Genomic DNA, 15,905 nt, shown 5'->3' with positions numbered 1-15,905 from the left:
ATCTGTGGCAAACATACAGACAGAGAATATCTGGAACTGCCCTCTATGACTATCGGACTATGGTCAGAGAAAAGATTGTTCACATCCACTCTGACAAAATCAGGGAGATCTTTAAGCTACCTCAGCTGAAAGATGATCCAGACTCCTTCAATAGGAGAATGATGAGAACAAACAAGGGCCTGGATAAGATTCTAGAGGATATATGCATCCCTGGAGCCAGGTGGACCACCAGCAGCAAGGGTGTCCCAAATCAACTCAAGAGAGAAGATCTCAAACCAGTCGCCAGAGGATGGCTGGACTTCATTGGGCGTTCTATATTGCTCACTAGCAACGGTTCTGAAGTCACCGTCAAAAGAGCAGTGATGATCCATTGCATTATGTTGGGAAAAGAAGTGGAAGTTCATCAACTGATTCCATCTGAATTTTACATACTTGCAAACAAGAACTCCAAAGATGCCAGGTTGGCTTATCCAAGCCTAATCTCTATGCTCTGCAAAGATGCTAGAGTAAGGATGGGAATAATGGAGTACATCTCAGTGGAGCAACCAATCACTAAAACCACAATGAAAAAACAACAAATACAGGATGACCCCATCAAGAGGAGGGCGCAAGAATTCCTCCCGGAAGTCCCTCAATTTGAATATAGGGAACAGCTTGAAGCATCTGTCACCAAGTTGCAAGAATCTATGGACCAAATAAAGGAAGAACAGCAAAATCAAAACAGTATGCTCTGCAAACTGCTCAGGGAACAAGAAGAGCAAGGGCGTGACTTAAAGGAACTGAAGCGTCAGAAGTTATCTCTTGAAGGACCAAGCACTCCGCAGACTAGAGGAACATCCACATCCCAAACTCAAGGTTGTTGAGCTCTAATATTAACCCTAACTCTGTGATAATTGTTCTTATTTTTAGTTTTACCTTAGAAGTTATAGTAGTAATTAGTAGTTATTTTATCTCCAATTAAGCTATAATTTATTTTTCTCATCATCATTAAACACGAATAAAATAGAAGATTTTCTTTAGAATAAGGAGGCAATATTTTTCGAATTTTTAATAAAACAAATTCTAATTGTTTACATGTGGTGGCAATGCTTTCTGCCTTCTGAATGAATGCCTGAATAGAGCATATGTCTTTGGAATTTGATGTTCTTGAATGTTAAATATGTTGGCTCTTGAAAGAATAATGAACATGAGACATGTTATTGATAATCTGAAAAATCATAAAAATGATTCTTGAAGCAAGAAAAAGCAGTGAATACAAAGCTTGCAAAAAAAAAAGCAAGCAGAAAAAGCCAATAGCCCTTAAAACCAAAAGGCAAGGGTAGTAAAAAGGATCCAAGGCTTTGAGCATCAGTGGATAGGAGGGCCTAAGGGAATCAAATCCTGGTCTAAGCGGCTAAACCAAGCTGTCCCTAACCATGTGCTTGTGGTGTGAAGGTGTCAACTGAAAACTTGAGACTGAGCGGTTAAAGTCAAGGTCCAAAGCAAAAAGAAGAGTGTGCTTAAGAACCTTGGACACCTCTAATTGGGGACTTTAGCAAATCTGAGTCACAATCTGAAAAGGTTCACCCAATTATGTGTCTGTGGCATTTATGTATCCGGTGGTAATACTGGAAAACAAAGTGCTTAGGGCCACGACCAAGACTCATAAAAGTAGCTGTGTTCAAGAATCAACATACTGAACTAGGAGAATCAATAACACTATCTGAATTCTAAGTTCCTATAGATGCCAATCATTCTGAGCTTCAATGGATAAAGTGAGATGCCAAAACTGTTCGGAAGCAAAAAAAAGCTACTAGTCCCGCTCATTTAATTAGAATCTGAGCTTCACTCAAAAACTCTGAGATATTATTGCTTCGTGACTTATTTGTATTCTATTTTATTTGTCTAGTTGCTTGGGGACAAGCAACAGTTTAAGTTTGGTGTTGTGATGAGCAGATATTTTATACGCTTTTTGGGGTTAATTTCATGTAGTTTTTAGGATGTTTTAGTTAAGTTTTTAGTATATTTTCATTAGTTTCTAGGAAAAATTCATATTTCTGGACTTTACTATGAGTTTGTGTGCTTTTCTGTAATTTCAGGTATTTTCTGACTGAAATTGAGGGAGCTGAGCAAAAATCTGATTCGGGCAGAAAAAGGATTGCTGATGCTGTTGGATTCTGACCTCTCTGCACTCGGAATGGATTTTCTGGAGCTACAGGAGTCCAATTGGCGCGCTTCTAATTGCGTTGGAAAGTAGACATCCAGAGCTTTCCAGAAATATATAATAGTCCATACTTTTCTCAAGGATAGATGACGTAAACTGGTGTTCAATTCCAGTTCCATGTTGCAGTCTGGCGTCCAGCGCCAGAAACAAGTTACAAGTTGGAGTTCAACGCCAGAAACAGGTTACAACCTGGCGTTGAACGCCCAAAACAGCCCAGGTACGTGAGAAGCTTAAGTCTTAGCCCCGCACACATCAAGTGGGCCCCAGAAGTGGATTTCTGCACTATCTATCATAGTTTACTCATTTTCTGTAAACCTAGGTTACTAGTTTAGTATTTAAACAACTTTTAGAGATTTATTTGTATCTCATGACATTTTAGATCTGAAATTTGTACCTTTTGGCAGCATGAGTCTCTAAACCCCATTGTTGGAGGTGAAGAGCTCTGCAGCGTCTCGATGAATTAATGCAAGTACTTCTATTTTCCATTCAAATATGCGTGTTCCTATCTAAGATATTCATTCGCGCTTAATTATGGAGAAAGTGATGATCCGTGACACTCATCACCTTCCTCAACCCATGAATGTGTGCATGACAACCACCTCATTTCTATATTAGATTGAATGAGTATCTCTTAGATTCCATAATCAGAATCTTCGTGGTATAAGCTAGAATTGATGGCGTCATTCAGGAGAATCCGGAAAGTCTAAACCTTGTTTGTGGTATTCCGAGTAGGATTCTGGGATTGGATGACTGTGACAGGCTTCAAACTCGCGAGTGCTGGGCGTAGTGACAGACGTAAAAGGATAGTAAATCCTATTCCAGAAAGCTTGATCGAGAACCTCTAGATGATTAGCCGTGCTGTGACAGAGCATTTGGACCATTTTCACTGAGGAGATGGGAAGTAGCCATTGACAACGGTGACACCTTACATAGAGCTTGCCATGGAAGGAACTTTGCACTTTTGCATGCATGAGGGAAGAAGAATACAAGAGAAAAACTGAAATTCAGAAGACAAAGCATCTCCAAAACCCCAACATATTCTCCATTACTGCATAATAAGTATTTATTTCATACTCTCTTATTTTTCGTAATTCAATTTGATAAGTGAATTGTTTTCCTGACTAAGAGTTACAAGATAACCATAGATTGCTTCAAGCCAACAATCTCCGTGGGATTTGACCCTTACTCACGTAAGGTATTACTTGGACGACCCAGTGCACTTGCTGGTTAGTTGTGCGGAATTACATAGTGTGAAGTAATTTTCGTGCACCAAGCGGCGCTGGCTCAGCGTGAAGGTAAGGATCCTTTTGTAATTGCTTATGCGTCTAAGACTTTAGACGCCGCTCAGTCTAATTACACTACTACTGAGAAAGAGCTTCTTGCTATTGTTTTTGCTCTGCATAAATTCCGAGCCTATTTACTTGGTGCTAAAGTAGTAGTGTACTCAGACCACGCAGCTCTAAAGTATCTATTAGCTAAAAAAGAATCCAAACCAAGGCTTATACGTTGGATACTGCTACTACAAGAATTTGATTTAGAAATTAAGGATAGAAGTGGTAACCAGAATCTAGTGGCAGACCACTTGAGTCACCTTGAGCACATTACGGATGCCTCCACTCCTATAAATGATAATTTCCCATTCGACAACTTACAAGCAGTATCTGAAGTAGTCCCTTGGTATGCGCCTATAGCTAATTATCTAGTCAACCGCACTTTTCCTCCAGACTTTACTAAGCATCAAAGAGACAAGCTGAAAAGCGAGTCCAAATATTATATATGGGATGACCCATATTTATGGCGGTGTGGTGCTGACCAGGTAATTAGACGATGTGTGCCTCAATCAGAACTCCAATCCATTTTAGAGGCCTGCCACTCATCTGAGAGTGGAGGACATTTTGGTCCTCAGAGAACAGCTAGAAAAATTTTAAACTGTGGATTCTGGTGGCCTACTCTTTTTAAAGACGCTGCTGAATTTTGCAAATCTTGTTCCCCATGCCAAAGATTTGGTAATATATCCAAGAGGGATGAGATGCCTCAACAGATTATTCTTTTTTGTGAAATTTTTTATGTTTGGGGCATTGACTTCATGGGTCCATTTCCAAATTCTAATGGTTACTTTTATATATTGTTAGCTGTGGATTACGTTTCTAAATGGGTGGAAGCAATTCCTACCCGTACTGATGATGCTAACACTGTTGTTCTTTTGTTAGAAACCATATCATCTGTCACTTTGGATCACCACGAGCTATCATGAGCGATTAAGGCACCCATTTTTGTAACAGGAGACTAACAGGATTACTGAAGAAGCATGGGATAATTCATAAAGTGGCAACAGCCTACCATCCCCAGACTAATGGGCAAGCCGAGGTGTCTAACAGAGAAATAAAGCGTATATTGCAGAAGATAGTCAAACCTCATAGAAGAGACTGGAGCACCAGACTACAAGATGCACTCTGGATATACAGAACGGCATACAAGACACCCATTGGGATGAGTCCCTTCCGCTTAGTTTATGGAAAAGCTTGTCACCTCCCAGTTGAAGTAGAGCACAAAGCCTTTTGGGCAGTGAAGGAGTAATAAAAAGTAACTAAAACATACTAAAAACTATGTAAAAATAATGCCAAAAAGGGTATAAATTATCCGCTCATCAATCGTCTACATACAACTCCCAATATGTAGATGCTTTCTCTTGGTCTCCTGCGTATTCTGCCGTGAAGTCGGTGAGGCGTTGAGCTTTAATTATTGTCCGAGTTTCATACCTCAGGTCGAACTCTAACAACTCTATAGCCCATTGAACCATTCTCCCTGCAATATCTGTCTTTTGAAGGACTTGCTTAATGGGTTGGTTCGTTCGTACTTTTATGGTATGCGCTTGGAAATTAGGCCGAAGCCTTCTGGACGCCACTATTAAGGCATATTCAAACTTCTCGAGTTTTTGATACCTTAACTCGGGGCCTTGTAGAACTTTACTGGTAAAGTAAACAGGATGCTGCCCGTCACAGCCACAGCCTTCTTGGCGACAGCCAAATACAAGACAAGTTCTTCTCCGATTTTAGGTTGGGTAAGAACAGGAGGTTGGCCTAAAAACCTCTTGAACTCCTGAAAGGCTTCTTCGCATTCGGGAGTCCATTCGAACTGGCATCCTTTCCTTAGTAGAGAAAAAAGTGGGAGGGATCTCAACGCTGATCCCGCTAGGAATCTAGACAAAGCTGCAAGTCGGCCATTCAGCTGCTGGTTCCTTTAAAGAAGTCGGGCTTTTCATTTCTAGGATCGCTCTACACTTATCGGGATTAGCCTCTATCCCCCTTTGTGTCCCAGGAATATTCTAGCCTCTACTGCAAAGGTGCACTTTGCGGGATTCAATCTCATCCCATACTCTCTTATGGTGCTGAAGACTTGTGAGAGGTCAGTCAACAGGTTGGCCTCATCCTTGGTTTTCATTAACATGTAGTCTACATATACTTCCATTAAACTCCCAAAGTGAGGTGTAAACACCTTGTTCATCAACCTTTGGTATGTGGCTCCTGCATTTTTTAACCCGAATGGCATGACCATATAGCAGTAATTTGCCCTAGATGTGATGAAAGATGTTTTCTCCTTATCCATCTTGTACATCGGGATTTGATTATAACCCGAGTACGCATCCATGAATGACAAGTATTGATACCCTGAGTTGGAATCTACTAGGGTATCAATATTCGGAAGAGGATATAGGTTTTTTGGGCATGCTTTGTTGAGGTCGGTATAATCGACACACATCCTCCATGATAATGCGAAATTGTTACTCTGAGGTTGTAAAATTGTTGTTCGTTCTCTCCTTGGCAATGGCTCCAAAAACGGGTGCACAACACCATGGTCCAGACATAACTTCACAACTTTGCACAACTAACCAGCAAGTGCACTGGGTCATCCAAGTAATAAAACCTTACGTGAGTAAGGGTCGATCCCACGGAGATTGTTGGTATGAAGCAAGCTATGGTCATCTTGTAGATCTCAGTCAGGCGGATATCAAATAGTTATGGAGTTTTTGAATAATAATAAATAAACAGAAAGTAAAGATAGAAATACTTATGTAATTCATTGGTTAGAATTTCAGATAAGCGTATAGAGATGCTTTCGTTCCTCTGAACCTCTGCTTTCCTGCTGTCTTCATCCAATCAATCCTACTCCTTTCCATGGCTGGCTTTATGTAAGGGCATCACCGTTGTCAATGGCTACTTTTCATCCTCTCTGTAAAAATGGTCTGATGCGCTGTCACTGCATGGCTAATCATCTGGAGGCATCACCGTTGTCAATGGCTGCATCCCATCCTCTCTGTCAAAATGGTCCGATGCGCTGTCACTGCATGGCTAATCATCTAGAGGTTCTCGATCATACTGGAATAGGATTTACTATCCTTTTGCGTCTGTCACTACGCCCAGCACTCGCGAGTTTGAAGTTCGTCACAGTCATTCAATCCCTGAATCCTACTCGGAATACCACAAACAAGGTTTAGACTTTCCGGATTCTCATGAATGCCTCCATCAATCTAGCTTATACCACGAAGATTCTGATTAAGAGATCCAAGAGATACTCATTCAATCTAAGGAAGAACGGGAGTGGTTGTCAGGCACGCGTTCGTAGGGAATGATGATGATTGTCACGTTCATCACATTCAGGTTGAAGTGCGAATGAATATCTTAGAAGCGGAATAAGTTGAATTGAATAGAAAAACAATAGTACTTTCCATTAATCTTTGAGGAACAGCAGAGCTCCACACCTTAATCTATGGAGTACAGAAACTCTACCGTTTGAAAATACATAAGTGATAATGGTCCAGGCATGGCCGAATGGCCAGCCCCCATGCGTGATCAATATGATCCAAAGATGAACTAAAAATCATAAGATGTCTAATACAATAGTAAAAGGTCCTATTTATACTAAACTAGCTACTAGGGTTTACAGAAGTAAGTAATTGATGCATAAATCCACTTCCGGGGCCCACTTGGTGTGTTCTTGGGCTGAGCTTGAAGTTTACACATGGAGAGGTCATTCTTGGAGTTGAACGCCAGTTTGTAACGTGTTTCTGGCGTTCAACTCTGGCTTGTGACGTGTTTCTGGCGTTTAACTCCAGACTGCAGCGTAGAACTGGCGTTCAACGCCCTTTTGCATCGTCTAAACTCGGCCAAAGTATGGACTATTATATATTGATGGAAAGCCCTGGATGTCTACTTTCCAACACAATTAGAAGCGCATCATTTTGAGTTCTGTAGCTCCAAAAAATCCATTTTGAGTGCAGGGAGGTCAGAATCCAACAGCATCAGCAGTCCTTCTTCAACCTCTGAATCTGATTTTTGCTCAAGTCCCTCAATTTCAGCCAGAAAATACCTAAAATCACAGAAAAACACATAAAATCATAGTAAAGTCCAGAAATGTGAATTTAACATAAAAACTAATAAAAACATCCCTAAAAGTAACTAGATCCTACTAAAAACAATGCCAAAAAGCGTATAAATTATCCGCTCATCACAACACCAAACTTAAATTGTTGCTTGTCCCCAAGCAACTAAAAATCAAATAGGATAAAAAAAAAGAGAATATACTATAAATTCCGAACTATCAATGAAACATAGCTCTAATCAGATGAGCGGGACTTGTAGCTTTTTGCCTCTTGAATAGTTTTGGCATCTTACTTTATCCATTGAGGTTCAGAATGATTGGCATCTATAGGAACTCAGAGTTTAGATAGTGTTATTGATTCTCCTAGTTCAGTATGTTGATTCTTGAACACAACTATTTTATGAGTCTTGGCCGTGGCCCTAAGCACTTTGTTTTCCAGTATTACCACCGGATACATAAATGCCACATACACATAATTGGGTGAACCTTTTCAGATTGTGACTCAGCTTTGCTAAAGTCCCCAATTAGAGGTGTCCAGGGTTCTTAAGCACACTTTGCTTTTGCTTTGGACCTTGACTTTAACCACTCAGTCTCAAGTTTTCACTTGACACCTTCACGCCACAAGCACATGGTTAGGGACAGCTTAGTTTAGCCGCTTAGGCCAGGATTTTATTCCTTTAGGCCCTCCTATCCACTGATGCTCAAAGCCTTGGGATCCTTTTTATTTACCCTTGCCTTTTGGTTTTAAAGGTTATTGGCTTTTTGCTCTTGCCTTTTGGTTTTAAGAGCTTTTGGCTTTTTCTGCTTGCTTTTTCTTTTTCTTTCTATTATTTTTTTTTCCGCCATTTCTCTTTTTTTTCGTAAGCTTTCTGTATTCACTGCTTTTTCTTGCTTCAAGAATCATTTTTATGATTTTTCAGATTATCAAATAACATGTCTCCTTTTCATCATTCTTTCAAGAGCCAACATATTTAACATTCATAAACAACGACTTCAAAAGACATATGCACTGTTCAAGCATTCATTCAGAAAACAAAAAGTGTTGCCACCACATCAAAATAATTAAACTAGTTTCAAGGATGAATTCGAAACCATGTACTTCTTGTTCTTTTATTTTTAAAACATTTTTCATTTAAGAGAGGTGATGGATTCATATTCACTACTTTAAGGCATAGACACTTGAATACTAATGATCATGTAATAAGACACAAATATAGATAAATATTTAATATAAAAACGAAAAACAGAAAATTTAAGAACAAGGAATGAGTCCACCTTAGTGATGGTGGCGTTTTCTCCTTGAGGAACCAATGATGTCCTTGAGTTCTTCTATGTCTCTTCCTTGTCTTTCTTGCTCCTCCCTCATTGCTCTTTGATCTTCTCTAATTTCATGAAGGATGATGGAGTGCTCTTGATGTTCCACCCTTAGTTGCTCCCAATAATTGTGTGGAGGAAAGTGTATCCCCTGAGGTATCTCAGGGATCTATTGATTTGCAGTCAAATATTCTACCACTGAGCTATAGACCCTTGAGATGAATCTCTCCATCTCCTATGACTTAGAGGTGGAAGCTTTTGTCTTCCCTTTCCTCTTTTTAGAGGTTTCTCTGGCCTTAGGTGCCATCAATGGTTATGGAAAAACAACAAAGCTATGCTTTTACCACACCAAACTTAGAATGTTGCTCGCCCTCGAGTAAAAGAAGAAAGAATAGAAGAGGAAGAAGAAGAAGATATGGAGGAGATGGAGGGATGTGTGTATTCGGCTATATAGGTGGGCTTGGGTGGGAAAGAGATTTTGAATTTTGAAGGTAGGAGGGGTGTATGGATGTGAGTGGTGAATGGAAAACAGAAGGGATGGCTATGAATGGAGAGAGAGAGGGTGATATAGGATTATGAGGAGGTAAGGTGAGTGGAGGTATGTGGGGATCCTGTGGGGTCCACAGATCCTGAGGTGTCAAGGAATTGCATCCCTGCACCAATTAGGCATGTAAAATGCCTTTGCATGCAATTCTGGCGTTTAAACGCCGAATTGATGCTTGTTCTGGGCGTTCAGCGCCCAGATGCTTGTTTCTGGTGTTCAGCGCCAGCTCTTCCTCAGTGTGCATTTCTGGCGTTGAACGCCAGCCAAATGCTCCTTACTGGCATTTAAACGCCAGTCAGATCCTCCTCCAGGGTGTGATTTTTCTTCTGCTATTTTTGATTCCGTTTTCAATTTTTATATTTATTTTGTGACTCCACATGATCATGAACCTAATAAAACATGAAAGAACAATAAAAATAAAATAGAATTAGATAAATAAAAATTGGGTTGCCTCCCAACAAGCGCTTCTTTAATGTCAATAGCTTGACAGTGGGCTCTCATGGAGCCTCACAGATGTTCAGAGCATTGTTGAGACTCTCCAACACCAAACTTAGAGTTTGGATATGGGAGTTCAACACCAAACTTAGAGTTTGGTTGTGGCCTCCCAACACCAAACTTAGAGTTTGACTGTGGGGGCTTTGGTTGACTCTGTAGTGAGAGAAGCTTTTCATGCTTCCTCTCCATGGTTACAGAGAGAGATCCTTGAGTTTTAAACACAAGGTTATCCTCATTTAGTTGAAGGATTAATTCTCCTCTGTCCACATCAATCACAGCTCCTGTTGTGGCTAGGAAAGGTCTTCCAAGGATGATGCATTCATCCTCATCCTTCCCAGTATCTAGTATTATGAAATCATCAGGGATGTAAAGGTCTTCAACCTTTACTAACATGTCCTCTACTTGTCCATAAGCCTATTTTCTGGAATTGTCTGCCATCTCTAATGAGATTCTAGCAGCTTGTACCTCAAAGATTCCCAGTTTCTCCATTACAGAGAGTGGCATGAGGTTTATTCCTGACCCCAGGTCACATAGAGCCTTTTCAAAGGTCATGGTGCCTATGGTACAAGGTATTAGGAACTTTCCAGGATCTTGTTTCTTCTGAGGCAATCTCAGTTGATCCAATGTATTTAGTTCATTGGTGAACAGGGGAGGTTCATCTCCCCAAGTCTCATTACCAAATAATTTGGCATTCAGCTTCATGATAGCACCAAGGTACTTGGAAACTTGCTCTTTAGTAGCATCTTCATTCTCTTCAGAAGAAGAATACTCATCAGAGCTCATGAATGGCATAATGAGGTTTAATGGAATCTCTATGGGCTCTAGATGAGCCTCAGAGTCCTTTGGTTCCTCTGAGGGAAACTCCTTATTGATCACTGGACGTCCCAGGAGGTATTCCTTACTGGGATTCACGTCCTCCTCCTCTCTTGTGGGTTCGGCCATGATGGTCAATTCGATGGCCTTGCACTCTCCTTTTGGATTTTCTTCTGTATTGCTTGGGAGAGTACTAGGAGGGATTTCAGTGATTCTTTTACTCAGCTGGCCCACTTGTGCCTCTAAATTTCTAATGGAGGACCTTGTTTCATTCATGAAACTCAGAGTGGCCTTAGATAGATCAGAGACTAAGTTTGCTAAATTAGAGGTATTTTATTCAGAGTTCTCTGTCTGTTGCTGAGCGGATGATGGAAAAGGCTCGCTATTCCTAAACCTGTTTCTTCCACCATTATGAAAGCCTTGTTGAGGCTTTTGTTGATCCTTCCATGAGAGATTTGGGTGATTTCTCCATGAGGGATTATAAGTGTTCCCATAGGGTTCACCCATGTAATTTACCTCTGCTATTGCAGGGTTCTCAGGATCATAAGCCTCTTCTTCAGAAGATGCCTCTTAAGTACTGTTGGATGCAGCTTGCATTCCATTCAGACTCTGAGAAATCATATTGACTTGCTGAGTCAATATTTTTTTCTGAGCCAATATGGCATTCAGAGTATCAATTTCAAGAACTTCCTTCTTTTGAGGCATCCCATTACTCACAGGATTCCTCTCAGAAGTGTACATGAACTGGTTATTAGCAACCATGTCAATGAGTTTTTGAGCTTCTGCAGGCATTTTCTTTAGGTGAATGGATCCACCTGCAGAAGTATCCAATGACATCTTAGCTAATTCAGACAGACCATCATAGAATATATCCAGGATGGTCCATTCTAAAAGTATGTCAGAAGGACACTTTTTGGTCAGTTGCTTGTATCTCTCCCAAGCTTCATAGAGGGATTCACCTTCTTTCTGTCTGAAGGTTTGAACATCCACTCTAAGCTTACTCAGCTTTTGAGGAGGGAAGAACTTGGCTAAGAAAGCCATGACCAACTTATCCCAAGAGTTCAGGCTATCTTTGGGTTGAGAGTCCAACCACACTCTAGCTCTGTCTCTTACAGCAAACGGGAAAAGCATAAGCCTGTAGACCTCGGGATCAACCCCATTGGTCTTAACAGTATCACAGATCTGCAAGAAGTCAGTTAAGAACTAAAAAGGATCTTCAGATGGAAGTCCATGAAACTTGCAGTTCTGCTGCATCAGAGAAACTAATTGAGGTTTCAGCTCAAAATTGTTTGCTCCAATGGCAGGAATGGAGATGCTTCTTCCATGTAAATTGGAATTAGGTGCAGTAAAGTCACCAAGCATCCTCCTTGCATTATTGTTGTTAGGTTCGGCTGCCATCTCCTTTTCTTGTTTGAATTTTTCAGTAAGGTTGTCTCTGGATTGTTGTAATTTAGCTTCTCTTAGTTTCCTCTTCATAGTCCTTTCAGGTTCTAGATCAGCTTCAACAAGAATGCCCTTTTCCTTGTCCCTGCTCATAAGAAAGAGAAGAGAACAAGAAAAGAAGAGGAATCCTCTATGTCACAGTAAAGAGGTTCCTTGTTGTTAGTAGAAGGAGAAAGGGAATAGGAGTGGAGAAGGATGGATAATCCAAACACAAGGGTGAGGATAGGAGCGGTAATTTGAGATGAGGAGATGTGTTAGTGAATGAATTAAATAAATAGAAGAAGATGAGAGAGAGAAGTTTTCGAAAATAATTTTTGAAAAGGAGTTGATGATTTTCGAAAATTAAAGGGGAAATAAAATTAAAATTAAAATTTAAAATAATTAATTAATTAAAAAGAATTTTTGAAAAAGAGGGAGGTATTTTCGAAAATTAGAGAGGGGAGAGTAGTTAGGTGGTTTTGAAAAAGATAAGAAACAAACAAAAAGTCAATTAGTTAGTTGAAAAAGATTTGAAAATCAATTTTGAAAAGATAAGAAGATTAGAAGTTAGAAAAGATATTTTAAAATCAAATTTTTGAAAAAGATATGATTTAAAAAGATATGATAGAAAGATATGATTAAAATTAGTTTTGAAAAAGATTTGAATTTTAAAATCAAAATTAATGACTTGAATCACAAGTAATCACAAGATATGATTCTAGAACTTAAAGTTTGAATCTTTCTTAACAAGAAAGTAACAAACTTGAAATTTTTTAATCAAAACATTAATTGTTGATAATATTTTCAAAAATTATGAGATAAAATTAAGAAAAAGATTTTTGAAAAATTTTTGTAAAATTTTCGAAAATAAATAAGAAAAATGAAAAAGATTTGATTTTTGAAAAAGATTTTGAAAAGATAAGATTTTTAAATTGAAAATTTGATTTGACTCATAAGAAACAATTGAATTTTAAAAATTTTTGAAAAAGTCAATCCAAAACAAATGATGAAAGATATTTTTTTTATTTTTGAATTTTTAATGATGAAAGAGAAAAACATCAAAAAGACTCTATGCATGAAAATTTTGGATCAAAACAAATGATGCATGCAAGAACATTATGAATGTCAAGATGAACACCAAGAACACTTTGAAGATTATAATGAACATCAAGAACATATTTTTTTGAAAATTTTTATATGCAAAGAAAACATGCAAGACACCAAACTTAGAAATCTTTCATGTTTAGACACCATGAATACAAAAATGCACATGAAAAACAACAAAAGATACAAAACAAGAAAATTTAAAGATCAAACAAGAAGACTTACCAAGAACAACTTGAAGATCATGAAGAACACTATGAATGCATGTTTTTTCAAAAATTACATAAATTTTTAGAAAAATGCAATTGACACCAAACTTAAAAATTGACTCAAGACTCAAACAAGAAACACAAAAATATTTTTTTTTGAATTTTTTTATTTTATGAATTTTTTTGTTATTTTTCGAAATTTATTTGAAAAAGGAAAATAAGGATTCCAAAATTTTTAATATGAATTCCAGGAATCCTGCACTCTTAGTCTAAAGCTTCAGTCCAGGAATTAGACATTGCTCACTATCCATCCAAGCTTTCAGTGAAAGCTCTGGTCCAAAACACTAGACATGGCCAATGGCCAGCCAAGCTTCAGCAGATACCTATCAATCATACAACAGCTGATACTTCATCCAACTTCATATACTTATAAGTGGAAGCCTCAGTCCAAGAATTAGACATGGCTTTACAGCCAGCCAGGCTTCATCATGCTTCATGAAACTCTAGAATTCTTTCTTAAAAATTCTGAAGAACATAAATTAAAAAAAAATATTTTTTTGTTTTTTTTGTTTTTTTTTTTTAGAAACTTAAAAGAATAAAAACAAAAACTTAAAATTAAAATAAATTTACCTAATTTGAGCAACAAGATGAACCGTCAGTTGTCCAAACTCGAACAATCCCCGGCAACAGCGCCAAAAACTTAATAATGCGAAATTGTTACTCTGAGGTTGTAAAATTGTTGTTCGTTCTCTCCTTGGCAATGGCTCCAAAAACGGGTGCACAACACCATGGTCCAGACATAACTTCACAACTTCGCACAACTAACCAGCAAGTGCACTGGGTCGTCCAAGTAATAAAACCTTACGTGAGTAAGGGTCGATCCCACAGAGATTGTTGGTATGAAGCAAGCTATGGTCATCTTGTAGATCTCAGTCAGGCGGATATCAAATAGTTATGGAGTTTTTGAATAATAATAAATAAACAGAAAGTAAAGGTAGAAATACTTATGTAATTCATTGGTTAGAATTTCAGATAAGCGTATAGAGATGCTTTCGTTCCTCTGAACCTCTGCTTTCTTGCTGTCTTCATCCAATCAATCCTACTCCTTTCCATGGCTGGCTTTATGTAAGGGCATCACCGTTGTCAATGGCTACTTTTCATCCTCTCTGTGAAAATGGTCCGATGCGCTGTCACTGCATCGCTAATCATCTGGAGGCATCACCGTTGTCAATGGCTGCATCCCATCCTTTCTGTGAAAATGGTCGATGCGCTGTCACTGCATGGCTAATCAACTAGAGGTTCTCGATCATACTGGAATAGGATTTACTATCCTTTTGCGTCTGTCACTACGCCCAGCACTCGCGAGTTTGAAGTTCGTCACAGTCATTCAATCCCTGAATCCTACTCGGAATACCACAGACAAGCTTTAGACTTTTCGGATTCTCATGAATGCCGCCATCAATCTAGCTTATACCACGAAGATTCTGATTAAGAGATCCAAGAGATACTCATTCAATCTAAGGTAGAACGGGAGTGGTTGTCAGGCATGCGTTCGTAGGGAATGATGATGATTGTCACGTTCATCAAATTCAGGTTGAAGTGCGAATGAATATCTTAGAAGTGGAATAAGTTGAATTGAATAGAAAAATAGTAGTACTTTGCATTAATCTTTGAGGAACAGCAGAGCTCCACACCTTAATCTATGGAGTGCAGAAACTCTACCGTTTGAAAATACATAAGTGATAATGGTCCAGGCATAGCTGAATGGCCAGCCTCCATGCGTGATCAATATGATCCAAAGATGAATAAAAATCATAAGATGTCTAATACAATAGTAAAAGGTCCTATTTATACTAAACTAGCTACTAGGGTTTACAGAAGTAAGTAATTGATGCATAAATCCACTTCCGGGGCCCACTTGGTGTGTTCTTGGGCTGAGCTTGAAGTTTGCACGTGGAGAGGTCATTCTTGGAGTTGAACGCCAGTTTGTAACGTGTTTCTGGCGTTCAACTCTGGCTTGTGACGTGTTTCTGGCGTTTAACTCCAGACTGCAGTGTAGAACTGGCGTTCAACGCCCTTTTGTGTCGTCTAAACTCGGCCAAAGTATGGACTATTATATATTGCTGGAAAGCCCTGGATGTCTACTTTCCAACGCAATTAGAAGCGCGCCATTTTGAGTTCTGTAGCTCCAAAAAATCCACTTTGAGTGCAGGGAGGTCAGAATCTAACAGCATCAGCAGTCCTTCTTCAACCTCTGAATCTGATTTTTGCTCAAGTCCCTCAATTTCAGCTAGAAAATATCTGAAGTCACAGAAAAACATACAAACTCATAGTAAAGTCCAGAAATGTGAATTTAACATAAAAACTAATAAAAACATCCCTAAAAGTAACTAGATCCTACTAAAAACAATGCCAAAAAGCG

General features: G+C 39.0%; 1 non-coding gene across 1 annotated transcript; it reads left to right on the top strand.

Moving 5' to 3' along the window:
• Nucleotides 1-11,643: 11,643 nt before the first annotated feature.
• LOC148571627 (small nucleolar RNA R71) lies at nucleotides 11,644-11,747 on the top strand. The gene has a single exon (XR_015908401.1). It is a non-coding gene; the product is annotated as a small nucleolar RNA R71 (small nucleolar RNA).
• Nucleotides 11,748-15,905: the final 4,158 nt, after the last annotated feature.

This window comes from Arachis ipaensis, chromosome B3 (assembly GCF_059453495.1).
Source record: "Arachis ipaensis isolate K30076 ecotype BB chromosome B3, ASM5945349v1, whole genome shotgun sequence".
Lineage (NCBI taxonomy): Eukaryota > Viridiplantae > Streptophyta > Magnoliopsida > Fabales > Fabaceae > Arachis > Arachis ipaensis.
The sequence above is the reverse complement of the archived record's forward strand: the minus strand, read 5'-3'. Positions and strand labels throughout refer to the sequence as shown.